Below are 27,567 nucleotides of genomic sequence, written 5' to 3'. Positions count from 1 at the left end.
TGTTTTGGAGCACTCACGGAGTGTTCACAGCCGGGCTTCCCCGTGTGAACACAGACCATGGAGGTAGCTGTGGGACCCCTTGCAGAGCCAGAGAGCCTGATTTAGGGCTCCCGCAGATGGGGTGGGCATCGAAGGCTGCCACCCACCATGAGAACTTTGCATTGTTCCCCAGTCCTGGCTCTGCTCCCTAGCAATCCTGGGGCCGAGGACATCAAGAAGATCCTTGACTCCCTGCTGTTCCCGAGGAGACTGAGCCAAGAGGGAGGAGTGGGAGAGGCTGAGGCAGCCACTGGAGACTTATTAAAGCAAACGTTCGTAGAGTAGGAATCAGGGGGGATGTAGGGAAATCCCTATCACCTTCCCACTGTACTTCCTCCCCTAAGGAGCTGCTATGTAATGCTCATTTCCCCAAACTCATACTTGTGCTGGCATCTGCCATTCTCCCACCTAGGTTTGCATGGACGTCTCTTCCTGATTCTGGAAGACTTCGAGTTGGGGACCTAGAAGTTTTCCCTAAGCTAGGCTCTTCTCCTGTTGCTATGACTGGGGCTCTGGAGGGAGGAAGCCAGAGCTCAGCAAGTGAGAGCGAGGGGTTTGGGGCCTGAGGGTGGATCCAGTCCTTCATTGGTCTGCATTGCTCACTGTGAACCTGCCCAGGTCCCTCAAGTGTTTGAGGGATGTCAGTCTTTTCCTCCGATTGGGGACATCTCTCTTCTTTGCCCAGGAACATGACTCCTGCTGATTTGGGGACACCTGCATTCACCTCCAGTCTTCTCCTGTTCTCCCAGGGCTGGGAATTGCTCCCAACTTCATTAATACTCACATGAAGCACTGCCACATTCTTCACAACATGACAATTGAGAAAATTGAGGCCAGAAGCAGGAAATGGCTTGTTTTAAGTTCCAGACCTATTGCTCTCCTCCCTTCGATTTTGGAGGAGCGATTGTGTGGAGGAAGGTTACAAGCACAAACCCTCCCATAGTCACTTTCCCATCAGGGACCTGCAACATAGCGGCTTCCTCTTATTTGCTCTTGGAAAAAACACCCAAGCCAGGTGGCTTCCCTGGCCCCAACATTGCCTTTCCTCAAGGGACCCCATATTCCCTCATTCTCCCTTCCCAGGGGAAGAAGCCCTTGAGCAACCTCTGTGGAAATGAGCATTTGGAGGTCTAGAAACAGGTGTTGAAATGTGCCAACTACGAAGGCAGCTTTGGGAAGTGGATTTTGTTAGATTTACTTAATTCTGGATTTCCATTAGACTTTTTAGGATAATTCTGGCTGTATAATCTTGGTAAATATTATAAATGTCTTCTGACTTGTTTTCTTAAAATCAGACAAATACAGGGACACCTGGATGGCTCAGTTGGTTAAGTGTCTGCCTTGGGCTCAGGTCATGATCCCAGGATCTAGCCCAGCATGGGGCTCTCTGCTTAGCAGGAAGTCTGCTTCTCCCTCTTCCCCCCCCCCCACCCCAGGTTGTGCTCTCTCTTTCGCACTCTATCTCAAGTAAATAAATAATAAATAAATAAATAAATAAAATTTTTTTAAAAAATTAGACAAATACACATCTCACTCACACACACACACACACACACACACACCCCTCAGATACCACCCATCTCTCATTCCACATGCTAGATGCAATTTTATTTTTCAGTGCGTGACCTTGTAATTGAAAAGTAAATTTTTTTTTGGAAGAGACAGTTACAGTTACAGATGGCAGGGAGCAGGAAACTCAAAGAACAGTCCCTGGTATTAATCAGAGACCATTTGCATGACCACGTGGAAATCCTGCTGAAGTTTCAAAATAATAAAGGGAGAATGCTTATGAAATTGCCAAGAACAATTTTCTGCTTGGAGCCGTCACTATCAAAGAATTGGTTTGTCCCCGCAAGGACTCAGGATGGATCCCCTCTCCCTTGCGTCAACCTCCACCTAGGACTGATGGAATTTTAGGGCACCTGAGCTACAACTCCATGCGTACAAATTTATTTAAGTTCCTCATTGTACAAATAGGGCAGTCAAGTACTCAAGAAGGAAAATGACCTGACCAGGGTTGCACAGGGAACTAGATATGGAGTCTGACCAGGGCCCCATGGCTCCTGGATCTCAACCTAGATTGTTCCATTAAGGGCTGCTCCGATCGAACCTGAGTTTGGAGGTCGTTTTTCAAAAACATGCTTCCTAAGCCTGATGAATCTAAAGAGGGGAAAGCTAGGCAGTGGGAGAAGCTGGTGCAGGCAATGCTAGGGGTGCCTGGAGGCGAGGAGACTCCAGTCTATTGTGTTGGGGCCATGGCTGAAGGAACAGGGGACCTTCAGAAGAGCAGGTCTGCCCCTTGGAGGCAGAGCCCATGCTTTTTTTATTTCCGTAAATATGGTATTCTGCTGAGGGCCAAAATAAAGAAACTAGTGTTTAATGTGTCCCTATGATACAACTGTTACCCCTGTCTCGTAAATGAGGAAACCGAGGCTCAGAAAAAATTGTGCCTTGCAGAACATCCCTTAGCTGGGCACCAGTGGGGCTACAGGTCAAATAACACAGGCCCTGACTGCTCCGAAGCTTATGTGCCTTCCCTCTGACTCTGATGTGTTTGCCAAACCAGGGCAGTGGATGGAAACAATGAAGGTAGATTTCAGGTAGGTCAGCTCAAGAATGTAAAAACCATCCCAGATGTCTGGAAGTCAAGCTGGCTGCGTTGCATGAGGGCAAGTGCCCTGTTCCTGAAAATGTGAAAGAGGGCTGCGTATACCTGTGGTGGGGATGTTACAAAGGATCTAATCAAAGGAGGAGATGCACAACTAGTCGGTCAGGGAGCAAGTATTTTGTCTGCCATCTACAGGGCTTCCTTTTGGACTCGGCATAAGCCAGCTTCCCATATGGTTGGATTATCTGCTTGTGAGGGGGGTGGGTGTGGGTGTGTGTGTGAGTGAATGTGTCTGGGCGTGTTGTGCGTATATGTGGGGGGTGTGTTTGTGGGTGTGAGTGGGTGTGTGTGAGTGTGGTGGGGCGTGTGTGTGGTGTTGGGGGAGTGTATGTGGGTGTGTGTGATATGGGCAGTAGAACTTTCTCCGACTTCCCTGCAGGTCTCCATGCCTGTGCCCTTGTTCCTCTACAGATCATTCCTGACACAGTGGCTGGGGGGAAATGGTATTTCCCAGTGCTCTTACCTCCCTCTCACTGTCTAGCCAAACTATCTAATTTACTCATTATGCTTGTTTTTTGTCCATGTCCCCATCCCGCTCCCAGAACAGAACCTAAGCTCCACCAAGAAGGAGATTTTTGTTTGTTTCATTTACTGAAGTAACCAAATACTTAGAACTATTGCTTGGCACAGAATCCACTTTCCCTAAGTGTTTCTTGGGTAAGTGAATAGACGGTGTTCCTGTAATTTTTCACAAGTACATCTGCGGAAAGCATCTTCTTTTTTTTTTTGTTCTTGAATACTTGACCGATGCCATCTTGCACTGACATCTACTAAGGGTGTCTAAGAGAAACATATTTACAGGTGAGAATTTTGGACTCTGGACTATGGCAGTCCAACAGATTTCAAAAAAGGTAAAAAAAAAAACCAAAACAGAGATTTTTGAGGTTCAATTCTGGGGATTTGAGCTATTTCACATAAAGATGGGGCAATGTTCTGAGGTGTAAAGGGCGCTGGACTGGGAATGAGAATACTTGGATCTAAGCCTACAATTCCCTTTTCACATGTGTATGTCATCTGTCAGTCTGTCCGCCCACCCACCTACTTTCTCACCTACCCAGCTACCCGTCCATCCACCCATCCTCTCATGATCCCTCCAGCCGACCCTCCCTCCACACCCCCGTCCACCCATCCAACAAATATTTTTGTAAGAAATTGCTGTGCCTCAGGCATTATTTTAAGAGGTAGGAACACAGCAGTGAATATGACAGTAAGGGCCCAGCTTTCATGGAACTTCTAATCTCACAACTGAGATAGGAAGAGAGTCTGGAAACATTAAAATTATATACTTTGAAGTCATGATAAGTACTCTGAAGAAAATAAAGCAGGGAAAGGAAATAGATATTGTTGAGTTGCATGATTTCAAAAGCCCCTTCTTGCTCTGGCATTCGTGAACCCAATACAGTTAATTCCTCTGTCAGAAGAAGCACCCCACAATTAAGCCATCCAAATAACACCAAATAGAATTCAGGAAATATTATACCTCAAAGCCCTTCAAGTACATTATAAAAAGTGCTATCACTTCACTAGGATGTGATAATTATGCTTTGGCATTTTTTATATTAGCTACGTTGAGTTTAAGCAGTAATCTTATGTAATTGTAGGCATGTAAGATAACTTAACTTTAAGAGCTTCTTGTTTTGACTCAGTAAATATTCACAGAGCACCTCCTACATGGTAGGCTCTGTGCTAGGTGCCCTTTAAGAGATGGAACATCTCCTGGGCCATATAAACAAATAGTGACAAAATGCCAAACCAAAGGTTTTTGTTTTTTTTTTTAATTTAATTTTAATTTTTTTTTTTTTTTTTTTTTTTTAAGGACAGTGTTTACACAAAGTCCTGAGGGAGCACTGTGGAGAAAGTGTTTTACCATAAGGGGTGGTAGGAGAATGTCAGGGAAAGTTGCAAAGAGGACTTGATTTTTAAGATTTGTCTTAGGGAATGGAAAGCCTTGCGTGTCTCACCATTCAACTCTATTTGAATTAAGTTAAGATGATGCAATGGGAACATTAATCACTCCATGAAGTTTTCTGATATGGGAATAGATTGTCCTGGTTCTCAAAGAACAGCATGGTCATTTCAGCAGCAACAAGCCACAACACGAGAAAGAAACTTCAGCAGGTCTGAAAATGTATGAAAAATGGGTGCAACTTCAGTGGCTTCATACACTTTTTAAATTTTTATTTATTTTTATTTTTCTAGTTTTATTTATTTATTTGAGACAGAGAGAGAATGAGAGAGCGAGAGCTTGAGAGGGGAGAGGCCACAGGAAGAAGCAGACACCCTGCTGAGCAGGGAGCCTGACGTGGGACTCGATCCTGGGAGTCCAGGATCAGACCTGAGCCGAAGGCAGTTGCTTAACCAACTGAGCCACCCAGGTGCCCTCATAAACATTTTTAAAAAGAAGAAATGAAATAGAATCCGCTTCTAGGAAAAGCTGGCAAAGTTCACGAACATTTAACAAATGCCCCAAATGTCTTTCACCTCAGAGAAAATTAAGAGACTTCTGTAAGAGAGGGCCTGCTGGAGTCCTAGCTCCATCTGGTATGGTGACTCCTCCACTGGTCGTTCCAGCAAAAGTGTTGGAGGACAGAGCAGCCCAGCAGGTCTGTCACTGCTGGAGAGAGGAATGTGGTCAACAAGCCCTGAATGGACACAATTTCCTTTGAACTGAGTGCCCCAGCTCAAACTCAGAGTAAATAAGATTGTGCCCCTAGTTTACACTAGCGTAGAGAGGAGGGTCGAATAGTCCTCCCAATGGCCTGTGAAGTAAGAGCATCTCTTCCACCCATATGTGCTAAATGTGTGGTATAAGAAAAACCTCCTCCACAGAGGCGAGAGCACCATACTTGACCTTTTTGGCCTTGACTCTAGGTGGAGCGGCTGGGCAGAGAGTTGGAGGAATGAGAACGTGGGTTTCCCTTGAAAATATCTAAATATTGATATGTGCCTATACTCATATGTCTAGAATTGACTCTACCTCTGTGGCCCAAAAGCCCCAAAGTATTAATTTAATTTAATGTGGCCCCTGGTTAGTAGTATCTAATATATGTCTAATTGGGGTTCTGTAATGAGATCATAGAGACTTCGCCAAATTTGAAGTGATAATGCCCAAGAGTTTTCCAACATTGGTGAAAACAACAACAACAACAAATGCTCAGTGTCAGATTCAATAATTTCAAGCAAGATCAATAAAAAGATACCTGCTCCTGAAATTTCAGAGTACCAAATATGTAGAAAATATCTTAAAAGCAATTATAAAGAACAGATCATCAACCAAGAATTGACAGATTGGTAGCTGACTTCTCAGCAACTTCTTCCTGCTGTTGATCTATGTCAATGACTTCTGAAAGTGTGTTGACTTCTTTCCTTGTTTGCTGTTCTCTTGGTATGGGGATTCTAAAGTGACTCTGGTAGGTAGCCAGAGCTTAATGTTCAATGGGATTTCCATTGTGTTCCCAAACGGAACTATTTACCCTAGAGGAGCAGGATCTCTAGATCTGTAGAGCCTAAGACTGCAGGGATAGGACGTATAAATCCTCCAATGGCATCTTAGAGGATCATGGTAATTGAGTCTGGTTTAGATTCCATCTATCTCTTGGCTCCTAGATACATGTCTTCTATATATGGAGGAGATATCACCATATAAAGATCACTGATTTAGGGTGCAAATCCTCCTCCTGGAGGACACTGACTCATCTTAGCAGGATATCTTCTCCAAGATGGCACCCTAACAGAATCTTCAAGAGTCTATCCTACCATTCTTTCAGGCTGGTGGGTTTTGAGTGGCATGGATTATGAAAAGAATAGGGGATTCTCAAGGCTAAACGCCTACTTGCACCTCCATTTCTTGAAAATGGGACCTTTGATTTGGGACAGTATCCCATGTTGGTGGATCAAATATTCTGTGATTTCTTAGATAATTGTGCTGGCTAAGACTCTGCAGGCAGGAAAGGCAAACCCATTTCTAGAAAATGGATGGACCTCCGTCAGTATGAATCACTACTCTTCCCACAGTGAAAGGAGTGGACTTGTAATCACATACAAAGCAAGGTAGTCAACTTACCTCCAAGTGATTGACCGGTTTTCTTGAAGGGCAGTACCACATTAAGGGCTGTCGTTGGCTTCTGTTTCTAGATATTGGCAACAGTGGTAGCAAGATGTTTTTTTTTTTTTAATTTTTTGAATTTTTTTAAATTAACATATAATGTATTATTAGCCCCAGGGGTACAGGTCTGTGAATTGTCGGGTTTACACACTTCACAGCGCTCACCATATCACATACTTTCCCCAATGTCCATAACCCAACCACCCTCTCCCTAGCCCCCTGCCCCCCTCGGGCAACCCTCAGTTTGTTTTGTGAGATTAAGAGTCTCTCTTGGTTTGTCTCCCTCCTGATCCCATCTTGTTTCACTTATTCCTTTCCTAACCCCCCAAACCCCCACATTGCCTCTCAGCTTCCTCATATCAGGGAGATCATATGATAATTGCCTTTCTCTGATGGTAGCAAGATCATTCTTGATGAGACCATGCTGTTGGGCTCTGTCAGAGACTCCATCCCTGCCTCTATGGCACTCCTTCCCTTTTCAGCCCTTCCTTTGTGTGAGGGGAAATCTGCTGGGGCTTCTTTGCAGCCATCCATTGAGTAATCCATCTTCGGACCTCATTTTGGAGTATGCCTTTTGGGACCATTTCTGGTGTCAACTGTCTTAGACAGTTTGGTTTCTCAAAAAATAGAGTCTGAGATAAGAGTTGATTAGGAAATGCTCTCAGGAGTTACACTTGTAATCACACAGTGAGGCGGGCAGGATTGAGAAAGGGGAGGGCTGCTTCTCAGTGTGGTTGCCAGTGATGCATCAGCCGGTCCTGGGGAAGCTCTGGAGCTAGAATGGCTCTTCAGAGTTATTCCAAACTGAGGCAAGGGGTGGGGCGTTTGTAGCCTTGCATTGCAGTGGACCAATAAGAGAGGAGGTAACCAAACCAGAAGCAGTTTCCGGAAGCAGAGAGCAATTCCCAGGGAGGGATGTAGCAACCTCCCCATCTTCTAGGGAATGGCGCTTTGACTCCAAAGAGCCCTATGGCACCACAGCAATTCCCTGTGCCTACCCATCCCAACAGATGGGGCGAAGAGGCAACATTCACTCCACAAATGCCATTTTTAAGAACTCACAGGTCAGTTGATTATCTGTTCATTTCAGTTATGCTTCCCAGGGCGTGTAGCCACTACACAAGTTCGACTGTCTACTGGTATGTGTATCTGGTCCTTTAAGGAGCAGACATTTTCTGTTGTCCCTCATAGCTCTGTTTGGAATTTAGAATGCATCCCCATACCAGTCAGATTTGTGTTAATGCAGTACTGAAACGAATTTGCAGCAGGAATGTTTAATGCTTAGCAAGCCACAGGATCCATGTGCCATTTATTTGTAACATTTGTTAGTAGTATATTTAGCACCTTAATTTTGCAAATAGGGAAGTTTTTTTTTTTTTTAATATGTGTCAGGGTTGGGGGTAACTGTGATGTTTAAGAATACAAGAACTGTGGATTTTTTTTTTTCTCTTAAATACAGGAATAGACAAAGCCAAAAGAGATTTACTCTGAAGCTGTTAAAATGTAAGCTACAAGGCTACTCATTTGCTCACACCTCTTTTCATGGTCATATGATTTATAATATTTGCAAATAAAGATTTTCTATTTTTTTGTGATTTTATTCCTCATTCCAAATAAATCCCCCTTTTCTAATGTATGTTGTACTCAAAATTCAGTATTATTTTTCTTAAAAAGCGCTCCTCCAAGTATATAAAAATAACAATGAAATCTACCCCTAGACAAAATGAGCTGAGATTTGCTCCTTGCCTAGTTGTAAGTATTCGAGAGACAGGCAAGTCGGTGCTTATTGGCCTGAGACTGCCTCGGCTGAGTTTTTGAATATTAAAATGTTTCCAGGCTCTGGCTGACTCTGCTTATATAATGGCTTATCCTTTGAATCAAAAGTGTGTTACTAACAACTTACATATGAGCAGTATAAATACCTACGTCATTGCAGTTGGAATCTCTGAATAACGGACGTGTTAGGTATTACAGATGAGGAAACCAAGAATTAGAGCACTTCGATAACTGGCCAGATGTGAGGGGGTGGGAGATAGCCAGCTGTAACTCAAAATTAGCCTCTGACTCTTCCCCCAGGGCTTGCTGCCCTTGATGTATTTTTATTTCAGGGCTTAGTACTAGAACCGAATTATGTAGAATCAGTCTGAGCAAGAAAGGTTCGGATGGCAGAGACGAAGTGGGTGTAGGGAGGAAGATGGAGGGAGATTTAGGAGGTGGAGTTTGTAGAATCTGATGGTGAGTTAGATATGGGGGGTGAATAAAACTTCAAAGATGACTGCAAGTTACTGGCTTGGACAACTAGGTGAAGAGTAGTGTCATTGGTGGAAAAGCAAGCCCAGAGGGTGTGGTAGGTAGAATACTGTTCTGCCTCTCCCCCATGATGCCCATGTCCTTATCCGCCAAACCTGTGAATTTCACCTTACATGGCAAAGGGAACTCTGAAGATGTGATTAAATTAAAGACCTTGAGACAGGGAGATTATCCTGGTTTCTCTAGGTAGGCCCAGAGTGATCACAAGTTTCTTTGTAAGAAGGACACAGGAACATCAGAGTGAGAAAAGGCTATGTGATGACAGGTGTGGAGGTCAGAGAGAGGGAGAGAGAGATACAATGATGATGTACTGTTGGTCTTGAAGTTGGAGGAAGGTGCCATGAACAAGGAATGCAAGCTATATCCAGAAGCTGATGGGGCAAGGAAACATTTTTTCCTAGGCATGTAGTTGGGCAATGGCTGAAGCCAAGGGAAATGAGATATCAACAGAGTCTTCTCCTTTGATCTCTGGTGTCCCCCAACCCTATGGAGTGGGCAGAGGAAGAAAAATTTGGAAAAAGCCAAAGGAATAATTCAAGGGGAAAGGAAAAACTTGGAAAAACGGTATTCCCAAAACCCATAATTAAAGTAGTTTCTAGAAAGAACTGGCAGTCAGCAGTGCCAAGCAAAAGCAATTCTGAAATGTGCCCGTGTGCTTGGCAGTCTTTGCATGTGGAGACCCCCTGTGAGTGGAGCACCAGATGCATGGTGGGAATAAGAAAATCACTCATATTGAGGAGTGAATGAGATGTCAGTAAGTAGAGATGAAAAGTGTAGACTATTCTTTCATGAATGTTCACTGTGAATCCATGGGGACCATGGTGTCCATAACTCAAAGAGGTTGCAGTTTTCTAGGACAGGCTTGAGCCTGAGCCGCAGGAGGTGACATTTGCAAAGGCAGAGGGCTCAGGGGAATCTGTCAGGAGTCCCAGGGAAGAAGAAAGCTCATGTTCGGTCGCTCTCATTTATTGCAGCTTTGTCACGTTATGTCATCACCACTTCTGTCCTCAGAGTTGGTCACACTAAAGCAATTCAACTTTTCAGGTTCAACTTTAATTCAGAATTCTCCTATTTGCCTGTGTACCCTGTCTCCATCTGTAAGTCTTTCGGGATAGATTTCCAGTTCTTAGCTGGGCATCTCCACTTAGATGTCCCAGGGAAACGCAAGACATCATGGCTCACTATTTACCTATATCATCTCTTTGAATCCCTGTTCTCTGCTTACAGAAAATGGGGATAATATGGAACCCTGGAGGGTTTTTTTTTTTTTTTAATGAAGGTTAAATAACAATAATTATATTTTAAAAATTCGTTACCCTATAGCATCCAGCAAATAATAGGGTCCCTTCTATACCTCTGACCATCAGTGTCCTTATCTACCAATGAGGATACGAATGCTCATCTTGTAGTGTTGTTATAAGGATTAAAACAGATCACATATGTTTATTAAAAAAAAAAAAGAAAAAAATAGGATAAAAAGTCGTGTTTGGAAAAGTAGATTTTTTTTCAAATTTGCATTTAAATGAAAATATTTGCTGATATTTTTTAAACTTTAAATGTAATTTTATATATATCTGACCTATCAGATGATATAAAATTATTGGAGAAAATATGACATATTTTTTTGATCTTGGTTGAAGGTATTAATAAAGAGCAACTGTTTGTATTAAAAAAAACAGATTACATATCAGAAGTATCTATCACAAAGACTAGCAAAATGATAGCGATTAGTGATACCTCTTCATTTATTCAGTATTATATAATGAAACCATTTTATTTACCTAAAGGCAAGAAAGTTCCACCTTTGTCTTCTAGAAAGAAGGCCTTCTAAGTACCATGCATCAGGCCTGGCCTGAGTGACATGGGACTGGGCAATCCTATAACACCTCTCTGTTCTTTCTGTCTTCTCAGCAATCCATTCTAGCTCTTGGCACCCTGGTTTTGGTCATGTTCCCTGCTGTTCTAAGCTTTTTTTCATCTCCATTCTTACAGCCTGGAAACAGTAATTCACATTCCAAAGGGCAGTTCATCTCTCTCTTCACAGTTTTCCCCTGTTTCCTTCTTAACGCAAAGAACATAATAAGCATGGAACTTGTCTAATTCTCCTCAGAACACTAGACAAGGGTTCAAGGCTGGGATCATTCTCTCTGGATGAGAAAGAGAGAGGAAGAGGCGGAGAGAATGTGTTCATGTTTGCTGACCCGGCTGAGCAGCACAGCGTGCTAGCTTTTTGGTTCCGACGGGCCGCTGTCAGGTCAGGATTTAGTGATCCCAGCCCAGAACAACAGTGATCCTTGGTCTGTGGTTTCTGAACCCCTACGGACTGACTTGAAAATCCTTTTCAAACTTCAAAATGACTGCCCAGAATTGTGCGCTTTCCCATAATTAGGAGGAAAATTTATCAGTTCAGGAGTTCTGAGTTTTCTGTATGATGATGTTGGTAAGAAGAAGGTGAATTTTTAAGTATTAGGGTTTTATTTCCTTGGTAGATGAAATCATTCAAAGCATTATCACACAGGGGGACAAAAGGAGATAATACCCAGGTTTGAGGACCCATTGATGGGGGGTGGGGGTTGGAGGGGGTCACATCACACACCGGGCAGCCGCAGGGTCTTGCGTATGGTAGATAATCAATAAATGTTAATTAATTAAATGGATGGGCTGTTTCTCTTGGTTCCCTATCTATCTCTAAGGGACTCAGTTTCTTTCTAAGTTCCCAGACTTCAGTACACTCTTTAGGTAACTGCTCTGGGTAACACCAGAAATGGCATATCCTGATATGCACAGGGGTCACATATGAGACACCATGCAGGATAGGAGTCAACAGGGGGCTTTGATAACATGTTCACAGGTTCTGGGAATTAGGGTGTAGATATCTGAGGGGTGGGGGTGAGGAGGGGAGGGAGTATTTTTCTACCTGGTATACCTGGGTAGCTAATATTTAGGCAGTCCAGACAAGTGCTGGGCTGTGAGCTCATGGAAAGCAAAGACTCAACTCCATTTATATTCACTTTTCTTCCCTGCATATGGTTGTTGTTTGGTCATTTTTGAACTAGTGCAAATACAGGATGTCCTAGTAACAACGATCTCAGCCATCCAGTCCAAGGCACTCATTCTACAGATGAGAAGATGGAGGCCCGGAGAGAGGAAAGTTTGTAACCGTTTGTAACCGGGCTCTCCAGCTATCCCCCACTGTACAGTACCTTTGTTTTCTAAGACCACTGGAACTATAGCAACATTCCTATGCAGTGAGGAAACAGTTGGTCATATTTAGAAAAGGATTGTTTGAAAGTGGCTTGTCCTTGAAGGATCAAAGGAGGACATGGGGCAATAGTGAGGTGCCCTGAATGAATTTGGAAAGAAGAGAAGCTCCCAGAAAGCTGAACTTTAAATAAACACACAGTGCATTAGAGTAGAGCAGGGGTTGGCAAGCGTTTTCTGAGAAGGGGCCAGATAGTAAATATTTTAGACTTTGCAAGCCAGATGGTCTCTGTTGCAACTACTCAACGCTGCCATTGCAGTACAAAAGCAGCCTTCGACAAAACACAAATGAATGGGCATGGCTGGGTCCCAATGATCGTTCACTTATGAACACTGAAATTTGAATTTCATTTAATTTTAACATGTCATGAAATATTGTTCTTCGTTTGGTTTCTTGGACCATTTTAAAAAAGCAAAAACCATTCTTACATCACAGACCGTACAGAACAAACAAACAAAGCGATAATCTGCTGACTCCTAGAATAGAGGGGTATTTATCAGAAAGAAGTAAAATGTATCTCGGTCCATAAGACCTGGTAGTGATCTAGTTGAAGAGATCCCTGCCATCGAAAAGTGAATGTGCCAGGCTGAAGGGAATCTGGGTAGCCAAAGAAACCATGGAAGAAAAGACAAAGAAGACTCATGAGGCATTTGGGGACAGTGCTCATTCCTAAGTGACTCGGGAAAACGGGGATCATGGCCAGTGGAGATCACATATTGGGACTCAGTTTCTTAAAGGTCATCTTATAATGGGAAAGGATATGTTCAGCTCTGTTAGTTGAAGGTCCCTTCTTTGATTAAAAAAAAAATATATATATATACATGCATATGGGGCACCTGGGTGGTGCAGTCGGTTGATTTTGGCTCAGGTCATGATCTTAGGGTTGTGAGATCGAGCCCTGCATCAGGCTCTCTGCTCAGCAGGGAGTCTGCTTGAGATGGTCTCTCTCCCTCTCTTCAGCCCCTCCTCCCCCTCATGCACTCTCTCTCTCTCAAATAAATAAATAAATATATTTTTAAAACATATATATGTGTATACATATTGTATGCATACATGCATGTGTATGTGCATGTACATCTGTGTGTGTGTGTGTATCACTACGTGGTTGATCATTAACCACCTTCGAACTCTGTGACCTTGGTTAAATTTCTTTACTTTTCTGAGCTTTTCTTCATCTGTAAAATGGGGGAGACAATGGTACCCATTTTATTTTGAGAAGTAAATGAGATAATGCATGTGAAACACCTAGCCTAGAGGAAATGCTTACTATAGAAAGTACTATATAACTCTCACCGGATTTGATATTTATATTATATAAAAATATACAGACCTATATGCACATAGATGATACATGTATCTTATTATATGTCTGTCCACATAGACTGGGGAAATATACCACACTAAAACTTCTTCTATATATGCTGTTTTGAAATTTGCATTTTCCCCCTAGCATGTCATGGCCAGCAGGTAACCGTATGGAACAGGGGTTATGAAGAGCTCAGCTCCTGTCATTTGACTGCTTGGGCTTGAATCCCGGTTCCATTATTGTAAGAACCTGGTTAAGTTACTTGGGTTCTCTAGGTCGTAGCACCATCTCTCATGCAATGATTTTAAGAAGAGTGCCTCCCATGCACAGAGGGGCTAGGATGATTAAATGAGAAAATACATGCAAAATCCACCTGATTCCAAAGAACTATTAGTATAAAGCTCTGCATATAGTAAATAACCAAATGTTATTCAAAACAAATGAAAGTCTAGTATATAAGAAAGTATTATCAGGATTTGGAATATTTATTCAGCTTTCTCATAAAATTCTTAGCGTGGCAGCAAGAGAGGACATATGGGGAAAACCTGAGGGGAAGAGCTATTAAAATTTCTTCCTGAAGCAAAGACAATAGAGCATCTACAAAAAGAGACTGTTGCTTAACAGTCAGGATGAAGCTTTGCATTTTGTGTGCGTGTGTGCAGTATCGTAAATAAAGCAGTTTTCAGAAGTAGCACCTCTTCAATGACATTACTAAGCATAAGCCTGAATCATCTCCAGATATCTGTGATAATTAGGCAGTAGGTATATATTTTAGAAGTCGACTCAAGACCTATTTTAGCCATAAATGATTCACTTTTAAAAAGATCTCTCTGATAGATAGAACTCTCTTCAAGACAAGGTCTTTAGCTTTCTATGTGATATATGGAATCACCCTCAAAGTATAAGATTTGGTGGGTTGATTTATTGAAGCTTTCATTTGTGCTGGAATTTAATTTGTAATTTAAGCTGTAGGAGTTAATTTCAGAAAATGTGAGTTGAAACAAGAAGGAAATGTATCAATGTCACTGAAAGGGTTTGTCAAAAAGTGAAAATTTCAATCACTGATCATTCTTGATGTGTGTGTCTGCAACATCAGGGAGTTATTATGACCAGATTTGGGGTGAAATCATTTAACTAGGTAATGCTGCAGAGATGCTAAATGAGATGACAGCTCCCTTAAATTAGTTGCTCAATTAATGTAACAACTGGTTATACCCGTTACTGAGGGTTTGCCATGTCCCAGCAGCCTCCAGTTGCTGTCTTCTGTAATTTAAGTTCGTGCAAGCCAAGGAGGGTAGCAAAGCCATCATTTTCTAAACAAGGACTTTGAAACACAAAGTCTCATTCAGAGATCACACAGACTGGAATGGACTGGATGCTTTTCGCTCCTGACTTCATGAATAATCTTCCTTCGTTCTTATTTTCGGGAAAGATTTTCCCTTCTTTTTTCCCTTTTTCTTCCTACCTGTTTCCTTCTCTCCCTCTCCTCTCTTCCTCCTCCTCTCTCCCTGTCTTTCTTCCTTCTTCTCTCAGCAAGTGAACCATGCTATTATGGGTACAATGCAAGGACTTAGTCTTTTAATATTTGCTGATGTGCGCCTTCTTCTGTTGGAGGTATGTGTTCTTTCTCAGGGAAGATACCAACCCCATAATAAAGCTGATGAGTAAATTAATCTCTATGAAAAGTATTTTTGGATTACTTACTCATTTTCTTCGAAGAGAAATGATGAGAGAGAATTACATGTAAACTTCCTTGAGTGCTGTATTTCTGATGTCAAAGATGGTTTTCAAATTGTAATGCTCGTTAGCACCTGCCATATATGATAGTTATTTATTGAACAAGAATGAATTCCTTAATGTCAAAACCAGCTTCAACCCCTTTTATCAGTTCTAACATTAAGTTGAAATGAAAGAGACTTTCAAAATATGTTGGCTTTATTGATAATTCACTGGGTTCCAATGCCAATGAATACACTATTTTTCACTTTCTCTGTGGGCCCGCAGCCTTCTGTGTCTTGCTAAGATGGAAGAGGGCACTGATACCATGAGAGTTAAAAAAAAACAAAAACAAAAACAAAAAAAACGCCTCTTCCATGAGAAGGAAGGATGAACATTTGGGGGTGGGGATTGTTGAAGAGGAAAAGGCTTATTCACATGAAATACGACAAAATTCCATACACGTTGAAGCAGTACAAAGCACTGTCTTGAAGTTGGGAAGCTGAGATTCTATCAACCCTATTGCTGTCTAGTTAGAGGACTATATAGACAGGCGTTCAGTGTGATGGTGTTAGACATACGTCCTACCAACACCTTGATTTCCAATTTCCAGTCTCCGGGATTGTGAGAGAATAAATATTTGTTGTCTTAAGCCACTCAGCTTGGGATACTTTGTTATAGCAGCCCCAGGAAACTAGGATAGTTTGAAGCATTTTACAAGAGAAAGCTCAGATACAGTAACGCTGAAAATCATTCAGACTCAGATATTGTGAAGAAATGAGACACTGCTGTTGGCTAAGAGGAAGAAGCACAAATATGTTATTTCTTTAAGTTAGAATTCTGAACTCTCCTAGAACAATGGACCCCCTTTCTTAAGCCGATCGTGAAAGAGTCATCCTATAGGTACAGGTACAACATAATTCTTTCTTTTTTATCATTTTCTGTACCACGTAAAGTTTTTGCCACCAGGAGAAAAAAAAAGACTTAACAAAAAGAGGTGAACAGATTTAAAAGAGATGTTCCTTGTTGCTGTGCAGGATTGCAAGAAAGAGGGATGACACAGTTTGTAGCCCAGATGGTTTTTAAATGAAAAAACATAAATCACGAAGCATCTGCCATTGTTTTCAAACTTAAGATGAAATCTGCAGCGAAATTTCAAGACATGCAAACAGCTCGGTTAAAATAAAATCTCTTCTTTGACTAAGGTCAGAGGCTATTAGCCAGCCCTTTGGGTTTCCTTTCTCCTCTAGGGAAGCTTTCAACTTCCAGCGCTCCTCAGCGTGTGAAAACCAGAGGACCAAAGTTCCAATGTGATTTCTCGTCAACTGTTTGTGGTTTGGCACTGGGAGCCCTTGCAGTTGGGCCTGTGGTCCGTGGAGTCCTCCATGGTCTGGATTCCTCCTGCTCCAGCCCGTTCCCTCGTCCCACTTCTGCCAGTGTCACTCGCCGGTTTGGGCATGCGTGTTGGATGGGACAGAGGCCAGCCGAAGGGTCCTGTGGTCCTCCCCTATACCTTCTTACTTGACAAAGAAAAGAAGCAGACTGTATCCTGGGCCTTGGCAGTCTGAGTTTCCAGTCAAGGGAAAGTTATCCTTACCATTTCAGTTCCTCAGATCTATTTGATAAGAGAAATTAATGCTTCTTTACTAAGTCTTACAGCTGAATAAATGATAGGCAGACCAGATTTTCTCTTAAAGGCATAACCTTTCTTTTTCTTCTTAAGCCTAGTGAATTCAGTCCACACGGGGCAGGAGCACCAGCCCAGTCACCAGTAGGACTTCCACACATTAAAAGTGAATCAGGGGGGCGCCTGGGTGGCTCAGCCGGTTAAGCATCTGCCTGCCTTGGACTCAGGTCTTGATCCCAGGGTCCTGGGATCAAATCCCACATCGGGCTCCCAGCTCAGCAGAGATCCTGCTTCTCCTTCTCCCTCTGCCTGCTGCTCCCCCTCTTTGTGTTCTTCTCTCTTTCTCTCTCTCTAAAAAATAAATAAATAAAATCTTAAAAAAAAAAAAAAAGAGAGAGAGAGAGTGGATCAAGACAATCTTTCTTCTCCTAGCCTGTATCCAGTCTCAGACTTTCTAGCAGGAAGCTCCAGCAGTCTAATTAACAACTGCTTGGTATTATGCCAGTTGGTAACAGTTATCTATCCTCGCTTTAAATTTTATCAATATTTAAAGCTACTTGTCTCACTTTTCAATGTGCTTATTCTAGTGATTTTTTTTTTCCTTCTGTGCATGGTACATAAGGCCCTTCATGAGCAAGCAACCAATAATTGTGGGAGGTTTTTTTTTTTCTCTGTTTTTGCTCACAACTTGCATTTTGGATTTTCCCTTTCAGGACTTTTAGGACTGTGTACAGAAAAACCAGATTTGGTAGGACCTGACTTAAACACCAGCATGCTAAATTTTGCTCAGTTCTTTGAACCAATGATTATCGAGGCACTATTACACAGCAGCTGATTCTCTGTATAGAAAGAAGACAGCGTTCCTGACTCCACAAGCTTTATATTTTAAACTAAGGAAAGGTATTTTAGGGAACCATCTCTCCTGCTCTCAGGAAGGCCGTTTGGGCTTCAGAATGCTTTCACAAACATTTTTGGAAAGAGAGGCAGTCTCGGACACAGACCCTGTGTGTAGATCTCTTCCAAGCAGCCGAGCTCGTTGGCCGTGTCTGTGATCAAGACCAACTGCTCCGAAGCTTTGAAGAAAGGCATGAGCCTGCGTATGCTGTGTACAGTGAAGGAATGCCGCTGAAATCCAACTTAATCCATTAACTCATAAAGCAGATCCAGTGTTTGTTTAGTGCTTGGCAATACATTTTCTCCAATTTCAAAATTCATTGGAAATCCCACCCACATCTGAACATATTTTTTCCTTCTAAAATTCTTCAAAGGAATCTCTGCAGAAGAGGAACACCAGACAGCTTGTGTAATAAGCTGAAATTCCTATTGACATCTGACAACTCAGGACACTGGAAAGAACATGGTTTTTGATGTCAGAAAGGCCTTCCAGTCCCTTCTATGGGAGCCTTGGCAAGTGAGGTGACATCTCTGGGCCCCGTTTCTTCATCTCTTGAGTGAGGATAATGGTATCTACCTACCAAGACCATTATAAGGATTAAAGGGATAATGCCTATTAAAGTCTTGGCACATACTAGGCACTTCATAAAAATTGGCTATTGTTACCATTCTTATGATCAGTCGTAATTCTGTTAAGGGATCTAAGCTAAGCTTACACTTATCACTCATTTATTCTGTCAATGAGTGTTTATTGCTTGGCATCTGCTGTCCACAGGACCTGTGTTGAATGCTCTAGGGTGTGGGTAGGAGTGAGATAAACACATGAATTTTGCCTTCAGTGGTCTTATATTCTAGTTGGAAAAGGATAGTATATAAATAATTAGAAGAGGAAGTGCCAAAGAGAGGCGGACTAAGTAATACAAGGCTTAGATGGAGAGAAGAGTCCAGTTTTATTAGGAATGGAAGTGGAAGATGAAATACAGAAAGGTTTCCTAGAGAAACCACAACTCTGTTTTTCCTCCCTGCTAGGTAACTGGGCCCTTGCAGGTCAATTAGCTCAGACCAAAACTACCCCCTCCCTTACTCTGAAATCTCTGACGTTCTTTGCCACGATTTCCAGTGGCTGTTAGTGGCCGCTACTTCTAGTGGTCCCTCATTTTGGCTCAGCATATCTGAAAGAGACATTACAGATCAACTCCTTCATCCCCCTGAAGGAGCCCATGAATAAAAAAGAAGTCTATTTTAAAAGGCAACTCTTTGCTTTTCTTCAAGGTACGAAGCAACTGTATACCTATTTCTTACGAGCCCTTAGACATCTTTATTTTGGTTTCACCTTGTAATCCCTGGGGGGGGGGGCAATGAAGTTCCAGGTTTTCCACACAATTAATTATTTGATCTTTGTTCAGTTTCATGACAATTATTTTGCTCTCCTTAAACAGCTTTTATATCATCATTTGTTTTTTAAAGAGTACACTGAAGTTGTTTTTATAATACTTGGCTAAATTTGAGATTATTGGAGGTGTGGCTTTACAGAAATCAAGATTTGTCCTTCCATGTTATAGGCAATGAATACAATGTAACTAGAATTATTCCCCTATTTTTGCTTAGAAACTCCCTGCCAAATGTAGAACTGAGCTCGAAGAATGACTTTTTTGATGGATATTTAAAAGGCATATAGGGGGCGCCTAGGTAGCTCAGTCAGTTAAAGCCTCTGACTCTTGATTTCAGTTCAGGTCATGATTTCAGGGTCCTGGGATCCAGCCCTTCCTGAACTCCTGCTCAGCAGGAAGACTACTTGTCTCTCTCTCCCTCTGCCTCTCCTTCTACTTATGAGCACACCAGACTCTCTCACTCCCTCTTTCAAATAAATAAATAAATCTTGAAAAAATAATAAAAGGCCTTTAGTAGGGATTCCTGGGTGGCTCAGTTGGTTAAGCATTCAACTCATGACTTTAGCTCAGGTCTTGATTTTGGGGTTGTGAGTTCAAGTCCCCCACTGGGCTCCACACTGTCGTGGAGCCTACTTAAAAAAAGACATTGAATAACTTTTATCCATTGTTCCTTGTTAAAAGTCTAAGAGGAACATAATTAAGATGCTGTTTCCTTCATATGATAAACATGCATATACATACTTAATCACACACACGAACATAAATTCAAACACAATGCCATTTCCTTTAAATGAGACACAAGCCAAACACGTCTGTTATCACCACTGGTACGTTATGCTGTTTTAGAAAAATAAGCCATGCAAGTAGTTAAGAAAATAAAGCAAGAGAAATTCAGAAAAAAGTCAGATTTCTTATTTCGTAAGAACCCAAGAAACCAACTAGATATAAAAATAAGAACCAATAATGTGGCTGAGTAAAAAACGAACTTAGCAAAACTCATTTGTAACAAGAAGAAGCAGATAAGAAATACAATGGTGAACATTCTGGTACAAAATACAGCTTAAGACATAAAGATATTCAGGAATAAATAGAAAAACTAAAGATTCAGAGCTTACATGAAAAACTATAAAAATCCATCAAATATCATAAAAAGGGGAGAATAAATGAGAAGTTACCCTTGGTTCTTGTGTGAATACTCTAGTAGTGCCATTTTTCAATGAACAAACTTATATATTTAACAGACTCTTAATAAAAACAATTTTTTATTAAATTATTTTTAAGGTTCATCTAAAATAAACATTAGCATAATACAAACTTTCTGAAAAGAAATAGCACTGGTGGGGAGGGGGTGGAGCACTGAGCTGCTAGGGATTCAAATACAGTAATGGGAGATGGCCAGTAAGCATTCGAATAAATGCCGTACTGCACTCATAATCAGAGAAATGCAAGTTAAAATAAGAATGGGAGTTTCACCTTTGTTGGCTTTTTTTTGGACAAATGTTAAAAATTATAAAGCTTCCTAGTGTTTGTAACTCTAGGGATCACGCATTCATATACTGTGAAGGTAAGTGAGTATAATTTTCTCAAGCGGAATTTGAGGATGCACTTCAGGTTTTTATTTTATTTTATTTTATTTTATTTATTTGACACAGAGAGAGATCACAAGTAGACAGAGAGGCAGGCGGGGTCGGGGTGGGGGGGAAGCAGGCTCCCCGCTGAGCAGAGAGCCAGATGCGGGGCTTGATCCCAGAACCCTGAGATCATGTCCTGAGCAGAAGGCAGAGGCTTAACCCACTGAGCCACCCAGGTGCCCCCGCACTTCAGTTTTTTAAATGTGCATGCTCTCAGGGTTTTGCCCCCAAGTATGCAGGTATGAATGATGTGTGATCCATCAGTTGTTTTGTCTGGCAATTCTTCCAATGTACATGATTCAAAGAGTGACTCAAGATATATGAACAAGGATTTCCACTGCAACTTTTTTTTTTATAAACAAAAAGAATATAAATAAATATAAAGGAGAAAAGGACTAAAATTTCGTTTATCAAGAATTGACTTGATCGCACATGATTGTCTACTTAATGGAAGAGCAAGAGTCTTGAATAGTTAAGTGAAAAAAGCAAGGTACGGAAATATATATCATTAAAAAGAACACACACACACACGCACACACGTACACATAAAACAATATAGATAGTGAGTGAGTGAGAGAGAGGGTAAGCGAGCATTTGGTAGGCTATACACCAAAATGTTCATAATTTTAATCTCCAAGTAGAATGGTTATGAATAGCATTCGTTTCTTTTTTTGGTCCTGCTTTTACTGTCTGGATATTTAAAAATCAGCAGTCAAGTTTTGGGGGTCTTTGACTCTTGCAGTAACTGCTGTCACCCAGCCCCCTTTCCTGTGAGCCCTGAGAAGGTATCTCTGCTACCTACCGCAGGACAACAGCCGTCTTCCTCCCGGCTCTCATTGGTAGACGGCCACTAACTCTGGCCTTCTCTGCTGACGTGAGGCCACAAGGGCTGGCACTCCCACTGCAAGGACTGGAATCCTCTTTGAGAATGCTGATTTCTGAGTTACACCTGGAATTCCCAAAGTTGCCCTTGGCAATGGGGACGCATCCCCTGGACTCTTTTAGGCGATTCCTTTCCTCTGTGAGCACCCAGCAAGACCACACTTTTCAGGCTCCCTCACGGTCAGATTTGGCCATAGAGGCTGATCTCAAACCAGAGGGTGTGAATGGAAGGGAGGGGTGTCACTTTCAGACTGATTCATTGAACATCTCATGGGTGATCATCTCTCGGCTCTTCCCTTCCTCTGGCTAGATGCTAATGCCCGAGAGGATGGTGAAAACTCTGCCAAAGGTGAAAGAGCCTAGATCTTCAAATGACTTGTGACCAAGGTCATTCTTCCAGACCAGACTGCCAACCTTGGACTATTTCTGAGTAAGTACGTGCGCGCGCGGGCACACGCCCATGCAGACACCCAAAACATAATCAAAAGCAAGCAAACAACAAGAAACACATCTATGCTTGAGCCATTATACTTTTTGGAGTCTGTTTGTTATTGCAGATAATGGACCCTCACTGATCCCCAAACCCCATCATTTTCTGTGTGGGGCTAGGCCAGTGCTTTCTCCAGCTCTACTTTCCATTTTATACTCTGGTCAGCCCAGCTGACATTCATGTATCAGAGTCCGTCATGGTCCCAGCCTCGCGACATAGGGCTTGGACATGTGTTCAAGGGGCCCAGCAGGAACATTCTGAGATACCTTCACCCCTTGTTCTTGTGCAATTCCTTTAGATACATATATTCTGAACCTTCTCTCTCTTGGCTAATCCATTCATGACATCTGACTCCTAGAGAAAACTCCTCGTGCCCTTTTGTCCTTACCGATTGGCTGTACTGGGATAGCTTGAAGCTGAACTAGGATTCCTGTCACACCTGCAGGAAACTGTCCCATTTCATAAGATGTTTGTAAGTTTGTCAAATCCGAAAGAGGTGAATCCCGAGCCTCATGTCCCGTGGCATCAACAAGGAACTGCAGTGTAGCATCAGAGGGACCTGGGTTCGAGTGTTGATCTAGCTCATGAGCTCTGTGGACCTCTCTGATTCTCGATTTCCTCAGCAGCGAAATAGAAAAGAAAGTAATTTCTAAATGATCAGTGCATTCCAAAATATAATGAGGTGATCTTTGTAAATCACTTGGTACTGATGTCCTGAAAACTAGCAGATAAAGATGGAGAATAAGGACAGGATAGAAAAAGTTAGGAAAAGAATTTGCTGGGTTGAACTTCTACGGGACTGAAAGAGAGGGATCAAAGGAGAGAAATTTGAATACTCAAAGGCTAAACACTGACCCTGACCAAATTAAATTGCAGTCAATGGCATTTTATTATTACCTGTGACTCACAGTTATTAAATACAGCTTTAAACTTAGCAAGGGTGTTCGTATCAACTTGGTCTGCCGTATCAGATGCTCCTTCTCTCTCCTCCTCCAAATTTCCATTGTTCGCCTTTGCCGTATTTTATGTGACTATAGATACTTTCAGAGGGTTATTATGCTCCATTGAGATATTAGCACCTTCTAGAGTACTTTATGATTTCATCTCCTGAGTATGTATTCCCATGGAAACAGCATATAGTATAACACAACTGAGAAGGGGCCCCGTATGCCTTTCCTGTGTATATCTTCGAGAACGACATTAACTAGGGGAATGAGGCTGGGAGTATGGGGTTTATTGTGGATTTTCACAGTGATTCCCTTTGCATCTCCTGAAGAGTTCTGTTTTTAATAAACTTTACTAGAAATGTAATATTACCAAAAAGTATAATCAAGTACATTGTATATGTATGAATCATAATAAGTGAGGATTAGATAATGTTTTTGCTTACATAAATAGGCTGTTTCACAGTTGATATTTATTTTTTAGTGGAAAAATTTGTTTGGGTGAAGCAAAGGACTCTGGGTGAGAGGCTTTAAGAATGGGATTGACTTATATTCAAGTAAAAGTTATGAATACACATGAAGTTGACCACAGCATTCCGTCTATCAGCCTACAGTTAACTTTAGCCTGCGCTGCGCTCAAGCATGGGCTCTGGGCATAGCAGTGTATCTTCATGTCTTGTATCTCCAAGCTGTCCTTAAATTTAGGGACTTGGGTACTTCCTGTTGCTTCGTCTTGGTTTTCTCTTTTGTAAAGCACAGCTGCTGAAAAGTGGTGAGCCTGGCACTTCAGACACACAAAGACAGATAATTTTGAATGCCCCCCCCCCCAAGCAATGAAATGATCTTCAGTAATAACCATGAAACGCATGAATAATAATAGTGGCAAGAAAAGAAATATAGTAAAATTTTTCTATGAACATATATGTGTATATATATATGATATATAAAATCATGACAATAAAATACATTACGAAAAAGGGGAAAACATTAAAGGATTGATTTTTTTACATTAATTTACATTAATTTTTTTAAAGGAAAAAAAACTGGGGCTCTTGGGTGGCTCAGTTGGTTTAGCATCTTCCTTCAGCTCAGGTGGTAATCCCAGGGTCCTGGGATGGAGCCCCCCATTAGGCTTCCTGCTCGATGGGGAGTCTGCTCCTCCCTTTCCCTCTGCTGCTCTTCCCACTCATACTTTCTCTCTTTCTCACCCTCTTTCTCTCTGTCAAATAAATAAAGTCTTTAAAAAAAAAAAAAAGGGAAAACGCTATCATCTACATTTACATAACAATATAGTTTCTGTTTTTGTACCTTGTGCAGATATGTCAATGACTTTGTCAAATTTGGTTTTCGTTGTCTATTTATGTTCAATAGATGATATAGCCAGACTTACCAACCTATGTCCTCTCATTGTTGATCAAGAATTCTTTGTTTTTATTAATTTTAATTTCAAGTTGTCTTTCATAAGAACCAGTAGATATACAAATAGTTAAGAAAATACTGTACATAGAGTAAGCTTGGCAGATGCATAAAAACCCTATTTCACAATACATTCCAGAAATTGTTACGCCGATTATGTGTTTTTGGAATCAATACTACCAGTTTTAAAATCTCTATGAAACTAAAAAAGAAAATCCCACTGAAATAACTTCACCAGAAAGTTTATCAAACACGTCTTATGTTTTATAAAATCTGCAAAAATCAGAGCTAATGGTTCCATGATAATTAATATTGACATTAGTCAATCAATTGCAGCAGAACAAGTATCCGGTTCCTTGAGGAAATGATTGAGGCAGTCAGACATCCTTTTGTGCTTTTGATTTCTCCTAGCACTGTAAAACCAACATCTTTTATTGTTTCCTCTGCATTCTTCTTTGAACTTTGACTCTTTTTCTTGTGCAAAATATAAATTTCCTTACCTCTTGCTTTGTAGTTAACAACCTTTTCCTCAGTTGCTTTGTGCTGAGCTTCAAGGACAAATTTTAAAGCTTGGTGTTTTATGTATGGTACATTGATTCTAGCTGTTGGTAAGGAGTGTTTTGGATGTCTAATTAACCTCATCTAAAAATTCACACCCAGAAAATTTCACACTCAGAACAATATTGCATTTATGAGCTAAAATTTGCACTTACTAGCCAATAACATAACATCTTGTACTTTCACTCGGTTTGAAGTTTTAAATGCAAAATAATTCTCCAGCTGGTCACCCAGAATGCCAGATTTGTGATAACTTCCGTTTTATTCCTTTGACTATTTTAATCACTATGTTGTTGATATTCATTCGGAATCACCCATTTAAACACAAGGATAGGTAATACCACAAGTGCCAAGGATGTGAATTGGAATGGTTCTAAATTTTTCTTTTAAGATTTTATTTATTTATTTATTTGAGAGAGAGACCGAGAGACAGAGAGAGACAGAGATAGCAACAGAGATCGTGAACAGGAAGGAGAGGGAGAAGCAGACTTCTCATGGAGCAGGGAGAAAAAAGTGGGACTTGATCCCAGGACCCTGGGATCCTGACCTGAGCTAAAGGCAGATGATTAACTGATGGAGCCGCCCAGGTGCCCTGGAATGGTTCCAGAATGTCACAAACACAATCTTAGCCTGAATGCCTATAGCCGGGTCTCTGCCTGTTGGGTGCTGCCAACATAGCTGGGAATTTTCGGAATGAACTTCTGTGTGGCATATGTTTATTAAAGGAGAAGCAACAAAAAAAGTGCTAATTTAAAGCTTACATATAGATCATTAAGACTTAATAGTCACAACAATTGTTTAGCATTTAGACTAACAAAAGATTTTTCTCAAGGCCTGTTTTGTCACACATGTTGTTTAGACTCTCTGGCTCATGATGATAATAAGGAACCGACCCACTTTCCATCCATTTGTGGTATTGTTTCAAAACTCCTCACAGACAATGCACCCCTTACTGCCCGCACCTGGGGTGGACAGCTCATACCATCGGGTCCCCAGTGCCCCACTAGTCTGGGACATCCACTAGGATAAGGGGCAGCTTGTGTTAAGTTCTCAACAAATGCTCAATTTTTGAGTTAATCATGCCCATCCCAAACTTTACTCTGCAATTTGTTTGTCTACGTAGTTATATATGTGTTCATGCTTCACACATTTAATGAATAGCCATACAATGGCAGACCCTGACCGGACCTTGGGATTATAAGACAGAAAGTCTAGGAACAGTCTCTGCTTTTGAGGACTGTAGTAGTCCATGAACAAATGAGCGTTCAAAGTTTTAGCCATCCCCGGAAATTTTTTTCTTTATGTAGCTTTAAAATAAGGGCAGTTACAAGTAACAATATTAAATGCTCAATCTTCAAGGCCATTTGCTTTTGGATTAGCATGCTCTGTAGAGGTGTGAGGACCCAGATGTGGTGGCCATCAAGGACTCTGGTTCCTTTGGTTCTTTGGCTCTACCGTCCTCGGTTTGTACGCAGTGGCTCCTCTTGTGGTCACAGCATGGGTGCTGCAGTACTGAGCATTGTGAAGTCCCCTGTGACTGCTCTGTATGTCTCATTGGCCAGAACTGGGTCGTCTCCTCAGCTCTGAGTAAATCACTGGTGAAAGGACCTGGGATTGTGGTGATTGCTTCACACGAGTTATGACCGATTGCCTGGACCTGTGCACTTGGCTACGTGAATCAAATTGGAGTTTTGTTCACCAAGAAGAAGTAGGGTCTGACCACTGAATTAGGTAGTCAACAGTCTATATGTACCTGAGCCAGGTGAACTGTGGGGGCACACTTTATCCCATTTGCCTCAGTTACTTCTTCTTCTTCTTCTTTTTTAAATTTATTTGACAGAGATCTCAAGTAGGCAGAGAGGCAGGCAGAAAGAAAGGAAGGAAAGCAGGCTCCCTGCTGAGCAGAGAGCCCGATGCAGGGCTCGATCCCAGGACCCTGGGATCATGACCTGAGCTGAAAGCAGAGGCTTTAACCCACCGAGCCATCCACGCACCCTGCCTTGGTTGCTTCTTTGAAAATAGTAGTTATACCTGACCCAACTTAGCCTATACAGATGCTTAACTGCAAAACTCAAATTCTGCATAAGAGAAGTTCTAAATTCTATCTGTTCTTTATGACTTGAGAGAAGATTCCCTTCAATCCCTAGTCTCCTTTAATTTGGAGGCATTTAGGATTAGATGAACTTCCAAGTTCCTTCTTGTTCAGACACTGCGTGAAATAGTTCACTGGTGCCTGGAATGTATCACTGATAGCAGCCTCTGCTTTCCTGTGACCTTGTCACTATTCAGACCAAATTCTCTTATGGCCCTGCTGCATGTCTCTATCAA

The 27,567-nt window shown here is 41.6% G+C and overlaps 1 long non-coding RNA gene across 1 annotated transcript in view; it reads left to right on the top strand.

Moving 5' to 3' along the window:
* LOC309847098 overlaps window positions 1–22,246 on the top strand; it is a 285,521-nt gene extending 263,275 nt beyond the window's left edge. Inside the window, exon 4 of the long non-coding RNA XR_014302304.1 lies at window positions 22,142–22,246. This is a non-coding gene — a long non-coding RNA (uncharacterized lncRNA). The remainder of the gene's footprint in view (window positions 1–22,141) is intronic.
* The last annotated feature ends 5,321 nt before the right edge of the window (window positions 22,247–27,567 follow it).

Source organism: Mustela nivalis (assembly GCF_964662115.1).
Source record: "Mustela nivalis genome assembly, chromosome: 13".
Taxonomy (NCBI): Eukaryota; Metazoa; Chordata; class Mammalia; order Carnivora; family Mustelidae; genus Mustela; species Mustela nivalis.
The sequence above is the reverse complement of the archived record's forward strand: the minus strand, read 5'-3'. Positions and strand labels throughout refer to the sequence as shown.